The sequence below is a fragment of the Cervus canadensis genome, chromosome 16 (genome assembly GCF_019320065.1).
Source record: "Cervus canadensis isolate Bull #8, Minnesota chromosome 16, ASM1932006v1, whole genome shotgun sequence".
Lineage (NCBI taxonomy): Eukaryota > Metazoa > Chordata > Mammalia > Artiodactyla > Cervidae > Cervus > Cervus canadensis.
The window spans coordinates 41511250-41523336 of NC_057401.1; positions in this window are offsets into that span (position 1 = coordinate 41511250).

A 12087-nucleotide genomic window follows, 5' to 3' on the forward strand; every position below is an offset into this window, starting at 1 on the left:
GTTTTCTTATCAAATAGATTTAGCAGACATTGACTACTGTATCACCAACTAGACAATTTTAAGTCTAAGCATATGTTTTTCCAGTAGTCATGTATGGATATGAGAGTTGGATCTTAAGTGGCTAAGTGCTGAAGAATTGATATTTTGGATTTGTGATGCTGGAGAAGACTCTTGAGAGTCACTTGGACTGCCAGAAGATTGAAACAGTCAATCTTAAAGGAAAGCAACTCTGAATATTCTTTGGAAGGACTGTTGCTGAAGCTGAAGCTGCAGTATTTTGGCCACCTGATGTGAAGAGTCAATTCACTGACCCTGATGCTAGGAAAGATGCAAGGCAAAAGGAGGAGGAGATGGCAGAGGATAAGATGGTTAGATAGCATTACCAACTCAATGGACATGAATTTGAGCAAACTGTGGGAGATAGTTGAGGACAGAGGAACCTGGCATGTCAGAATCCGTGGTCGCAAAGAATAACACAATATTTTGTGACTGAACAACAACAGCAAGCATATTAATAGATATAGCATCATATGCTGCTGCTGCTAAGTCACTTCAGTCATGTCCAACTCTGTATGACTCCATAGGTGGCAGTCCACCAGGCTCCTCTGTCCCTGGGATTCTCCAGGCAAGAATACTGGTGTGGGTTGCCATTTCCTTCTCCAATAGCATCATATAGTAAAATGTTAATCAAGGGCTTCCCTGGTGGCTCAGATGGTAAAGAATCTGCCTGCAGTGCAAGAGACCCAGGTTTGATCCCTGTGTCAGGAAGATCCGTGGAGAAGGGAATAGCAACCCACTCTAGTATTCTTGCCTGGGAAATCCCATGGACAGACGAGCCTGGCAGGCTCCATTTAAATGCCTTCATTCCAAATATATTAACCACATAATTATTATTCAAGTGCATTTATCAGTGTATTTTGAAATAGCCTTTTAAGGAAGTCAATTTGATCCAAACTCTTTATTTTACAAGATATTTTAACAAATGAGGACAAAGTATTTATATACTTTAATGAGAACTAGATAAGTCAATTAACCTAACACTCCATGCAGTGAGGTCTTAACTTTTAGTATAAACTATTTATTGATTTAATTCAGGGTTCAGCAAACCATGGTCATGGACTAATTCTAGCCCATTGCCCATTTTATAAATAAAATGAGATTGAACTTTTTTTTTTTTTTGAGATTGAACTTTTATACTCATTCATTCACTCATTGTCTGGGGCTCATTTCTCACTGCAGTAGTAGAGTGGACTAGTTGTGATGGAGTTTGTGTGACTCACAAAGCCTCTAATATTTACTGTTGTTTTTTGTTTGCTTTTACAGAAAGACCATAGACTCCTGATTTAATTCATTCTGAACTATACCTAAAATATGAGTTAGTATGGCTTCCCAGGTGGCACAGTTGATAGAGACTCTGCCTGCCAGTGCAGGAGACACAAAAGATGTGGATTCGATCCCTGGATTGGGAAGATCCCCTGGAGGAGCAAATGGAAACCCACTCCAGTATTCTTGGCTAGAAAACATGGATAGAGGAGCCTGGCAGGCTACAATTCATGGGGTCACAAAGAGTTGGACAATACTGAGAGCTCACACACACAGATCTCAAGTATCCCAGTATATCTTACTTAAAAAAGAAAAATAATTTGATATGAAATTGAATTAAGCTTGAGACACCCTTTTGGAAGCAGTGATCTCAATGTGTATTATTTTAACAAAAATTATTGATGAGAAATTCAGCAATAAAACTTAATATATATCAACTGGGTTTTATCTGTTACTTGAAAGCACTGAATTCCATTGGTGCTGTTATATTAAGCACTGATGTGGAGGTGAATGAGGCATGGTACCAGCTCTCGACTAGCTCACTCTCTAGCAGAGAAAATAGAAAAGAAATCCATCAAATATTATATGATGACAAGATCTCTAATAATGTCCACCAAATTCTATTTAAGAAAGAGATATGCCACATTATTTAAATGTACCTTTTCCCTCTTTTTCCCTAACAGTTACATATCACGCATACATCAGGCATATTCCAGTTATTTTACATATACATGTGTGCACACGACCAGTCACAACCAACTCTTTGTGACCCTATGGACTGCAGCCTGCCAGGCTCCTCTGTCCATAGAATTTTCCAGGCAAGTATACTAGAGTGGGTTGCCATGCCCTCCTCCAGGGGATCTTCCCAACCCAGGGATCAAACCTGTGTCTCTTGCATTGCAAGTGGATTCTTTAACCACTGAGCCACCTCGGAAACCCTTTAAATATATATACTAACTCATTTAGTAATCACAACAACTGTAAATATAGTGCTTCTCAATCTGTAAAGACACAATTATAAGGAAGGAAAAGTGTTTTATAGAACAGAATGTGTCAGGCAGTGCAGTGGAGGTTCTGAGACAAGAGAAAGTGAGCGAAACTTCTTTTCATTTCAAATGTAGTATCAAGAATGGGAAACAAGAGTGTGTGAATCAACTGAGGAGTGTATCTTGCCTAAAAATTTTTATCACAATTATAAAAAGGATAATCAATGCTCATGTCAAATACTGCTGCTGCTGCTGCTAAGTTGCTTCAGTCGTGTCCAACTCTTTGCGACCCCATAGACGACAGCCCACCAGGCTCCCCCGTCTCTGGGATTCTCCAGGCAAGAACACTGGAGTGGGTTGCCATTTCCTTTTCCAATGCATGAAAGTGAAAAGTGAAAGTGAAGTTGCTCAGTCGTGTCGGACTCCTAGCGACCCCATGGACTGCAGCCCATCAGGCTCCTCCATCCATGGAATTTTCTAGGCAAGAGTACTGGAGTGGGTTGCCGTTGCCTTCTCCATCAAATATGGACGTATGGTAAATTCAGAGATAATACTCTCATTATTTTAGTTTACTCCAGTATCCTTGCCTGAAGAATTCCATGGATAGAGGAGCCTGGAGGGCTCCAGTCCATGGGGTCGCAAAGAGTCAAACATGACTGAGCAGCTAACACTTCACTTTCATTTTTATTTTCTGGCATCTGATATGGTGAGATCATACTGTGGAATTTCTCAGTGACTCCATGATGGTTTGAATCTTCACAAAACTCTGCGTGGTGTATAGTTAACTCAAACTATGTAATTATTGTTTGTAATATTATCACAATATTACATTATTAATTGTAATAGTAATCATTATTGTAATAATAAGCTGGCATTATTAAGAATAGTTTAAATAAAATAGTGGTTTAGGAAATTATATTTTATACATGTGCACAAACATTATGTGAATAGACTGGCATTGATAAAATATCAAATTATCTTAAGGGGTTATCTAGTCCAGTATCTTAATTTATTCAGAATGTGTACGTAAGATTTATAAAACTATACAGCTAATCCCATCATTATGACTTCCAAAATATTAGAAAATCTGTATACTGTGAACTATTTATCAACTTATTTGTTTTTGAGGCAAAGTTAGCAGTAGGTAGATTTTCCACTGTGTTAGAGTTGGCACCCCTAATCCCTATATTGTTCAAGATTCAACTCTATTTTACCTATACATGAATGCAAAGGTTATTTTGCTTTTAGCTGCATTAAAGGAATGCATATCTAGGTCTATGCCCACCAATGTCTTTCTGTCAAGACAAAATGCCATCTTGACATAAAAATGTTGTTTTTGCAAAAAGCCATCTTCTATGAGAGAGGGGGAAAATAAAGCTGCTAAAATTGGTTGTTTGGACTGTAATTCTAGGTGCAGTAGACAAATAATATTTTTGTCTTAAGACCCAAAGGCACACATGCCCTTATAAAAAAGTTACTGATGCTAAATACAACTACCATCTATATCTCAGCTTCCAATTTCTTTGAATTAGTAGAACCACCCAATCCAAGGTCAACTGAGAGACCCTTGCCTTTTGTTCCTCTCCTCCTCTCATGAGCTGGCACATTTCTTTACTTAGAACTAAGAACACATTAACATTTTCATGATTCTATAGGTCAGGCCATTCTTTCGTTAGAATTTTTAACAACATGTCTTGGAATAGGAAATAAATAATCTGATGAGAGAACTTCCCAGGTGGCTCAGTGGTAAAGAATCACCTGCCAATGCAGGAGATGCAGGTTCAATCCCTGGGCAGGGAAGATCCTCTGGAGGAGGAAATGGCAACCCACTCCAGTATTCTTGCTGGAAAAATCCCATGGATGGAGGAGCCTGATGGGCAACAGTCCATAGGGTCGCAAAGAGTCAGACACAACTGAACATGCACACAATCTGATGAGAAATAACTCTTGGTCAAGAGTACACCATTTATACTCTATGTTTGGTCATCTCACTTTGCTATGAGCTACTAATTTTTCATATATTTGGGTCAGTTACTTTTATAGTGTGGATAGTATGTATTAGCTTTTACAATTGCCCTTCTTATCCTGTTTTAATAAGAGAGCCTATTTGTGTCTGTCTTACCATTCCTATACTGAAAGTACCACGTGACGTCTGTATTTCCCTGTTCATCAGTGTGTTTCTATAGAAATCTTCTAAGAGATTCAATCCGTGACTCATTCAGCTCTGATCTTTCAGGATTATTCTTCCTATTGCAGACTCTGTGACTAAAAGATAATTCAGTTTTCAGTGTTGATTCTAAAAGAAGAAAACATGAATTATTTCTTTAGTTTCACAAGCACTAAGTTTCAAAACAGTTATGGAGAATAGGATAAAACACATAAATATAGTACACTTAGGATGTTTTAAATCCATAGGAATTAGAGCAGGTTTTATGACTGTGTCAGATAAAAATGGTATTAAAATATTTGTTGGTCCTTTACAGCATTCTTAATTTAAAATAAAAAGTGCTTTTGAAAACAGCAATACAAAATTAATTCTTAACCTTTTAGAATAGAGATTTGGCAATGATATCAAGAGAATTAAGACAGTATATACTGTCATAATTAAATAATTCCATTTCTTCAATTGTGCCCTAAAAATAACCCAAAATGGAAAATATATATATATGTGTGTATCCATATATATACACACACATATATACACCACACATACATATATATATAAATTGCACTCTATTTATATTTTATAAATTGCATTCTATGTATGTATCTGTATATACAGAGATATAAATTGCATCCTAATAAAGATAGTATGATTACTATATACTTTAATTCTCTGGAGCTACAGATAACATGTGGCAATAATGATATTAAAGTATAATTAAATATTAAAGTATATTATTAAATATTAAATATTTAAATTATTAAATATTAAATTATATTGCAGTATATTAAAGTATAATATTATTTTATATTAAAGTATATTAAAGTATAATACAGTTCATGTTCTGTGCTGTGCTTACACTCAGTCGTGTCTGACTCTTTGGGACCCCATGGACTGTAGCCCACCAGGCTCTTCTGTCCATGGGATTCTCCAGGCAAGAATACTGGAGTGGTTTGCCATGCCCTCCTCCAGGGGATCTCCCCAACCCTGGCATCGAACCCAGGTCTCTTACTTTCAAGCAGATTCTTTACCATCTGGGCTACCAGGGATTAGCCATGCTCAGGAATGACTAATTTCTCTATAGTTCAGAAGTAGAAAACTCTTCTCACAATAATATGTGGAGGGTAATCCCACGTGAGTCACAGGATTTTCAGCAAAAACCTTGGAGTAGTTTGATTCCAGTATGGTTAACTATGACCAAATTTCCCATCATGATACTGAGAATTCAGTGAGGCCCATCATTTTATATCAGGATCTGGGCTGTACTTCTTTAAAATATAGAGAAAAATTCTGGCAGCTCTCTGGAGTTGAAACTTTTATAAAACCTTTCAGTAATAAGTTAGAAAGAAGGAGGAGGTAGCCACAAAATGGGAACTGTGCCAAGATGTTCACTGGTTCAGTGAAAAGATCTATGATGTTAATTAGGTGATATGAGCCTGAAAACTTCACTCTTAGAAAGGATTGCACAAGACTGGAGTGAAGTGGCAGTTTGCCATAATGGAAGCATAACCAGACACACACACACACACACACACACACACACACACTGCATATTCTCATTCAAGGTGAATATACAATAAAGAACCTCTTCAAAGAGCTTGAAGAATGCTACCCACTAAGTTATAGTTATCATCAATTTGTCTGAAAATAAGAGTACTATAAAAATAATTTAAAATAAGTGTGTTTAGCTTCCTCAAAGTGCTAATGGAAAAAATAGCATACACAAAAATGATAAAGCATGCTATGGAAATAGCAGATAACAATCAAAAGCATTGTATAAAAATAAACAAAAATATTAAGAGTGAAAATTACAGTATTGATATTCAAAGATAGTATCGTAGTCTTTGGGATGAATTTTAGAAATTATTTGATAAAAGAAAGCATTAGAAATATGGAAGATAATGTGTGTTTATTTACCCAGAAGTCTACGCAAACAGTTAAAGAGATAAAATAATAGGTAATATGTTTAAAGCATCCAAAAATAGTTCTAGAATTCAAGATTAGGTGACATATTAAAATTATAGTATTTGAAGACATTATAACTGACCTTTCTAGAATTGTAGAAAAATGCATTTAAAATTCAGTGTGCGTCAATTAAGATAAATAAAAATAAATACAGTCATTTGCTAAGGAAAAACCTGAATGCTAAATAAGAAAAGAAACTCTTTAAAAAAGCTATACAAAAGACACCAATTACATATCAAAGAATAACATTCAACAGTGAATTATCTTCACTTTGACAACAATAATAATGAGATGACCATCAAGCTAGAATTTAAAATCAAGCCTAAAGGACAGTCAAGGTTTAGGGTAAAGTTATATTTTCAGACATACAGAAGTGAAAACAGGTTAGAGCACACATAATCATGCTGAATCAAGTACTAAAGAATAGTTTCCAGTAAGAATAAAAAACACAGAAAGAAGGAGTGAGATGCAGAAAACAATGGTCATAAAAATCAGTGTGTGATAATGGGATAGGATTGATGTAGAGGTAGTTAAAATATGCTGTTTATTTCATTTATAAGATGAGAAATTTCCAAGTCACTTTAAAGTTTGTGAGTTAATGTGTTTCTGTATGTTGAAAAATTATGGGTAATTACAAAGATGCAAAATTACATATGTAAGCTGTCAAGCTAGTAGAAGATAACTCATGGAAAGAAATGAAGAAAATCTTACCGATCTAATAGAAATGAAGAAGACCAGGTAGGTAGACAAACATGCAAGTAAAAAGCTATGGAAAAGAAATAGAACACTCAATCTAAGAGAAAATATATCATATCACTAATTACACTACATCAAAGATATTGTATTCACTTCAAATTGGTATTTTTAAACTGGGCTTTTGTTGTTTACTTGATCAACTCATAAGATAAATTAGTACTAAATGTTATACCTAAAATTATGATAGCTAAGTCAAAGAAAAGATAATAAAATAAACTATGACTATTACTATAGTATAGTGTATATTAGTTTCCAAAAATGTGTTATTTTAGCAAATTGCCACAAATTTAGTGGCTTAATACAACACAAACATATCAGTATACAGTTTTGGGTGTCAGAAGTCTAAAATAACTCAAGGGGGGCTTTTTTTTCCCTGGAGATTCTGTCTCCTTGCCCTTTTCATCTTTTCATGGCCACTTTTATTCTTTGGCTTGAGAGGCTTTCCTCCATCTTCAAAGCACATCAATTCCAATGTTTGCTTCCAACATCACATGATCTTTTCCTCTGACTCCTTCTCCATCATTCTTATAAAGGCTCTTTTGCTTGCATAATAGAAGATAATCTCCTTATCAGCATCAGACAGTCACATCTGAGAGGTCTCTTCTGCCATATACGGTAACATTCAGTGGCTCCAGACATTAGGACACAGGCAATATTTGGGGGCCATTATTCAGATTACCCATGCCAAAAAATTAATGAGGCCTATCAATTGGAGTAAAAGAGAAAATGAACTAATAAAAATTAATAATTTTAATTTTTAAATCTTGATAAAATATTAAATATTTTAAAATACTGTATTTGTAAATACATGTGTATATTCATATAAAAATATATAATATGCACACATAAAATTCATAATGATTGACCCTAGTGAAAAAAACATGGAAGAAGGAAAAAATAAATATTTCTGTAAATTTTAATTCATTTTTAACAAATATCTAAATTATTAAACATTAAAACATTTTTAAGAGTTTTAAAATTCACTGATAAGATTTTCTTCATTTCTTTTTATGTTGTCATTTGCTAGCTTGATAGCTACATATTTAATTCCATATCTTTGAAATGACTTATAATTTTTCAACATACAGAAACATATTAACTCACAAACTCTAATAAAAGTGATATGAAAATTTATCTTTTAAAATTCACTGAAATAAATTTGTAAATAAATTGTCTCATAAAAGTTTTAAATTTGCTGATTTCATGATTAATAGAAGCTTCTTATTATTTGGCTCCTTTATCACTGTTGCTTTTAATATCATATATTAAAACAATTTAAATATTTAAATATGTTTTAATGGTTATATAAATGTCAAAGAGTATCATAACATTGAAGATGATAAAGAAGTTTCTATAACATGTAAAAGTCTTATGTTTGCAATATATGTATAAAAGATTGCAGAATTAAATTCACAAATATATTATACATACACAGTTATGCACTAATTTAGAAGAGTTCCTATGTCAAAACTTTTACTTGTATACATTATCATGTTTAATTTTTACTGCTTATGAGTTAAAATACCTACATTTTTGACACCAATTTTACAGATGAGGAATCTGGGGAATAAAATAACTGAGTAGTTGAGCATTATTTCAAACCTATTCTGGCTGACTCTGAGCTTGAACTCTTAATTTCTGTATTGTTGTCTATAGAGCAAAGAAGAATTACAAAACAACTATTTTTAAGAAAATATCTGAAAAGTAACAAGTCAAAAGTTAATGGTAATTGTTTTCAGTTTGTAGGCCTATGGATGATTTTTTTTTCCCCTGTTTTCTCAAAATACTATATAATGAAATGGCATTCTGTATTTTTTTTTAATGATGAAACATTGACTTTATGTGGGTACAAAAGTGATATTGCAGAACATCAGACATTTCATTTTTGGCACATATGATCTAAAGAAAAATTAAGTTCTTTGGAAACATCCATTTTAGGAATGATGAAAAAAAAAAGAAAATATGATTTTGAAATAACTTGTTTTTGTTCAGTTGCTAAGTCATGTCCAACTCTTTGCAATCCCAAGGACTACAGCTTACCAGGCTTCCCTGTCCATCACAATCTCCTAGAGTTTGCTCAAACTCATGTCCATTGAGTCAGTGATGCCATTCAACTATCTCGTCCTCTGTTGCCACCTTTTCTTTCTACTCTCAATCTTTCCCAGCATCAGTGTCTTTTCCATTGAGTTGGCTCTTTGCATCAGGTGGCCAAAGTATTGGAGCTTTAGCTTCAGCATCAGACCTTCCAATGAATATTCAGAGTTGATTTCCCTAAAGATTATCTGGTTTGATCTACTTGCTGGGACTCTCAAGAGTCTTCTCCAGCTGCTGCTGCTGCTAAGTCACTTCAGTCGTGTCCGACCCTGTGCGACCCCATAAATGTCAGCCCACCAAGCTCCCCCGTCCCTGGGATTCTCCAGCCAAGAACACTGGAGTGGGTTGCCATTTCCTTCTCCAATGCATGAAAGTGAAAAGTGAAAGTGAAGTTGCTCTGTCGCATCTGACTCCTAGCGACCCCATAGACTGCAGCCCACCAGGTCCCTCCATCCATGGGATTTTCCAGGCAAGAGTACTGGAGTGGGGTGCCATTGCCTTCTGTTCTTCTCCAGCACCACAGTCCAAAAGCATCAGTTATTTGGTGCTCAGCCTTCTTTATGGTCCAATTCACATCCACACATGACTACAGGAAAAATCGTAACTTTGACTATAAAGACCTTTGTCAGCAGAGTGATGTCTCTGCTTTTCAATATGCTGTCTAGGTTTGTCATAAACTGCTATTGTCTTATTAAAAGAAGTTCATTAATAAGGAGTTCTGAATATACTTATTTGATACTAAGGTATATGTGATGTGTGCCATTTAATCACTAAGTCATGTCCAACTCTTGTGACTCCATGGACTCTAGCCCTCTATGTGCCTCTGTTCATGGGATTTCCCAGGTAAGAATACTGGAATAGGTTGCCATGTCCTTCTCCATGGGATCTTCTCTACCCAGGGATCGAACTCACATCTCCCACATTGCAGGCAGGTTCTTTACCACTAAGGCATAATAATTAATGGATATATTTACAAAATAGCTAAATTTTACTTTTCTATCTAATTTTATAACGTAGTATAATTTCTGACAGAGTGTTAGACAAGGATGGGCCATACACAAGGAATAAAACATGGAATATGCAAATGTTAATTACATTTTTGTCATTGGCAATGCTCTGTTTTGTTTTGTTTTGTTTCTGGAAATTTTTTATACACTGGCAACAAGAAACATTTAAATTACTTCAAAACAATTTGTGACCAGCTTCTACAATTGAAATAGTTTAATGTTTACATATTAACTTATATGATGATATACATCAATCTAGAGGGCTAGTGAGTCTACAAATTATTATTTTAATAAAGAAAGAACTAATAACCAGAAGCCAGTGTACAAAATGACAGTTAAGTATTAATACATACTTCACAATAATTATTTTAAATATATGGATAAAATAGTTCAATTAAAAGTAATAAGGGCAGCAGGATGAATTAAAAAAAAAAAGATTCATTGAATGCTGCCTCAAGGATACTCTTCTTAGATATAAAGAAACACAGAGACTGAAGTGAGAAGGTTGAAAAACATATTCCATGAAAATAGAAAAAAATAACTGGGGTATCAATACTCATATCAGACAAATATAGACTTTAAAACAAAGACTAACAGAAAGCAAAGCAGGGAGTTGCACAATGATGAAGTGGGTCAGTCCATCAAGAGGGTATAAAATTTGTAAATATTTATGCATCAATATGAGTGTTTGCATGTTCAGTTGCTCAGTCATGTCTGAATCTTTGGAATCTCATTGACTGCAGGCCCTTTTGTCCATGGAATTTTCCAGGCAAGAATACTAGAGTGCGCTGCCATTTCCTCTTCCAGGGGATCTTCCCAATCCAGAAGTTGAACCTGCATCTCCTGCATTGGCAGGCAGATTCTTTACCACTGAGCCACCTGGGAAGCCCCATGAACCAACACAGGAGCACCTAAATGTATCAGGCAAATATTAACCGATACAAAGGGAAAATAGACAGCAATATATTAACAGTAGGGGACTTTAATACCCGTTTACATCAATGAGTAGATCATCCAGACAAATTCAATAAGTACACTCTAGCATAAAATGACACATTAGATCAAATGAACTTAATAGATATATACTGACCATTCCAAAGTAGAGGAATTTATATTCTTTTCAAGTACACATGAGAATTTCTCCAGATTAGATCACGTATTAGGCCACAAAAAGTTTCAGTTAATTTAAGTAGATTGAAATTATATCAAGCAGTATGAAACTAGAAACCAACTACAAGAATAAAACTGGAAAAAACTCATAAACATATTGAAATTGTACAACATCATGCTGAAATATCAACAAGCCAACCGAGAAATTAAGAGGAAATAAAAGAATACCTGGAGACAAATTAAAATAAAAAGACAACTCTCTGAAATCTATGGGACACAGCAAAAGCAGTTCTAAGAATGAAGTTCATAGTGATATAGGCCCACACTAAAAAACAGTAACTCTCTCAAAAAAACAATCTAAATGTATATGTAAAGGAACTGAAGAAAAGAGCAATCAAATCCAGAAGTCTGTAGACGGAAGGAAATAATAAAGATCAGAGTGGAAATAAGTGAAATGAATAATTAAATAAGAAAAAAGAAAATATCAATGAAACTAAAGTTGGTTCTTTGAAAAGATAAAATTGACAAAACTTTAGCCAGACTCATCAAGAATAAAAGACAAATAGCCTAAATAAATAAAGTAAAAGTGAAAGAGGAGAAATTACAGTTGAATTACAAAAATAAAAAGGATCATAAGAGAATACTATGAAAGTGTATGCCAACAAATTAGACAACCTAGAAA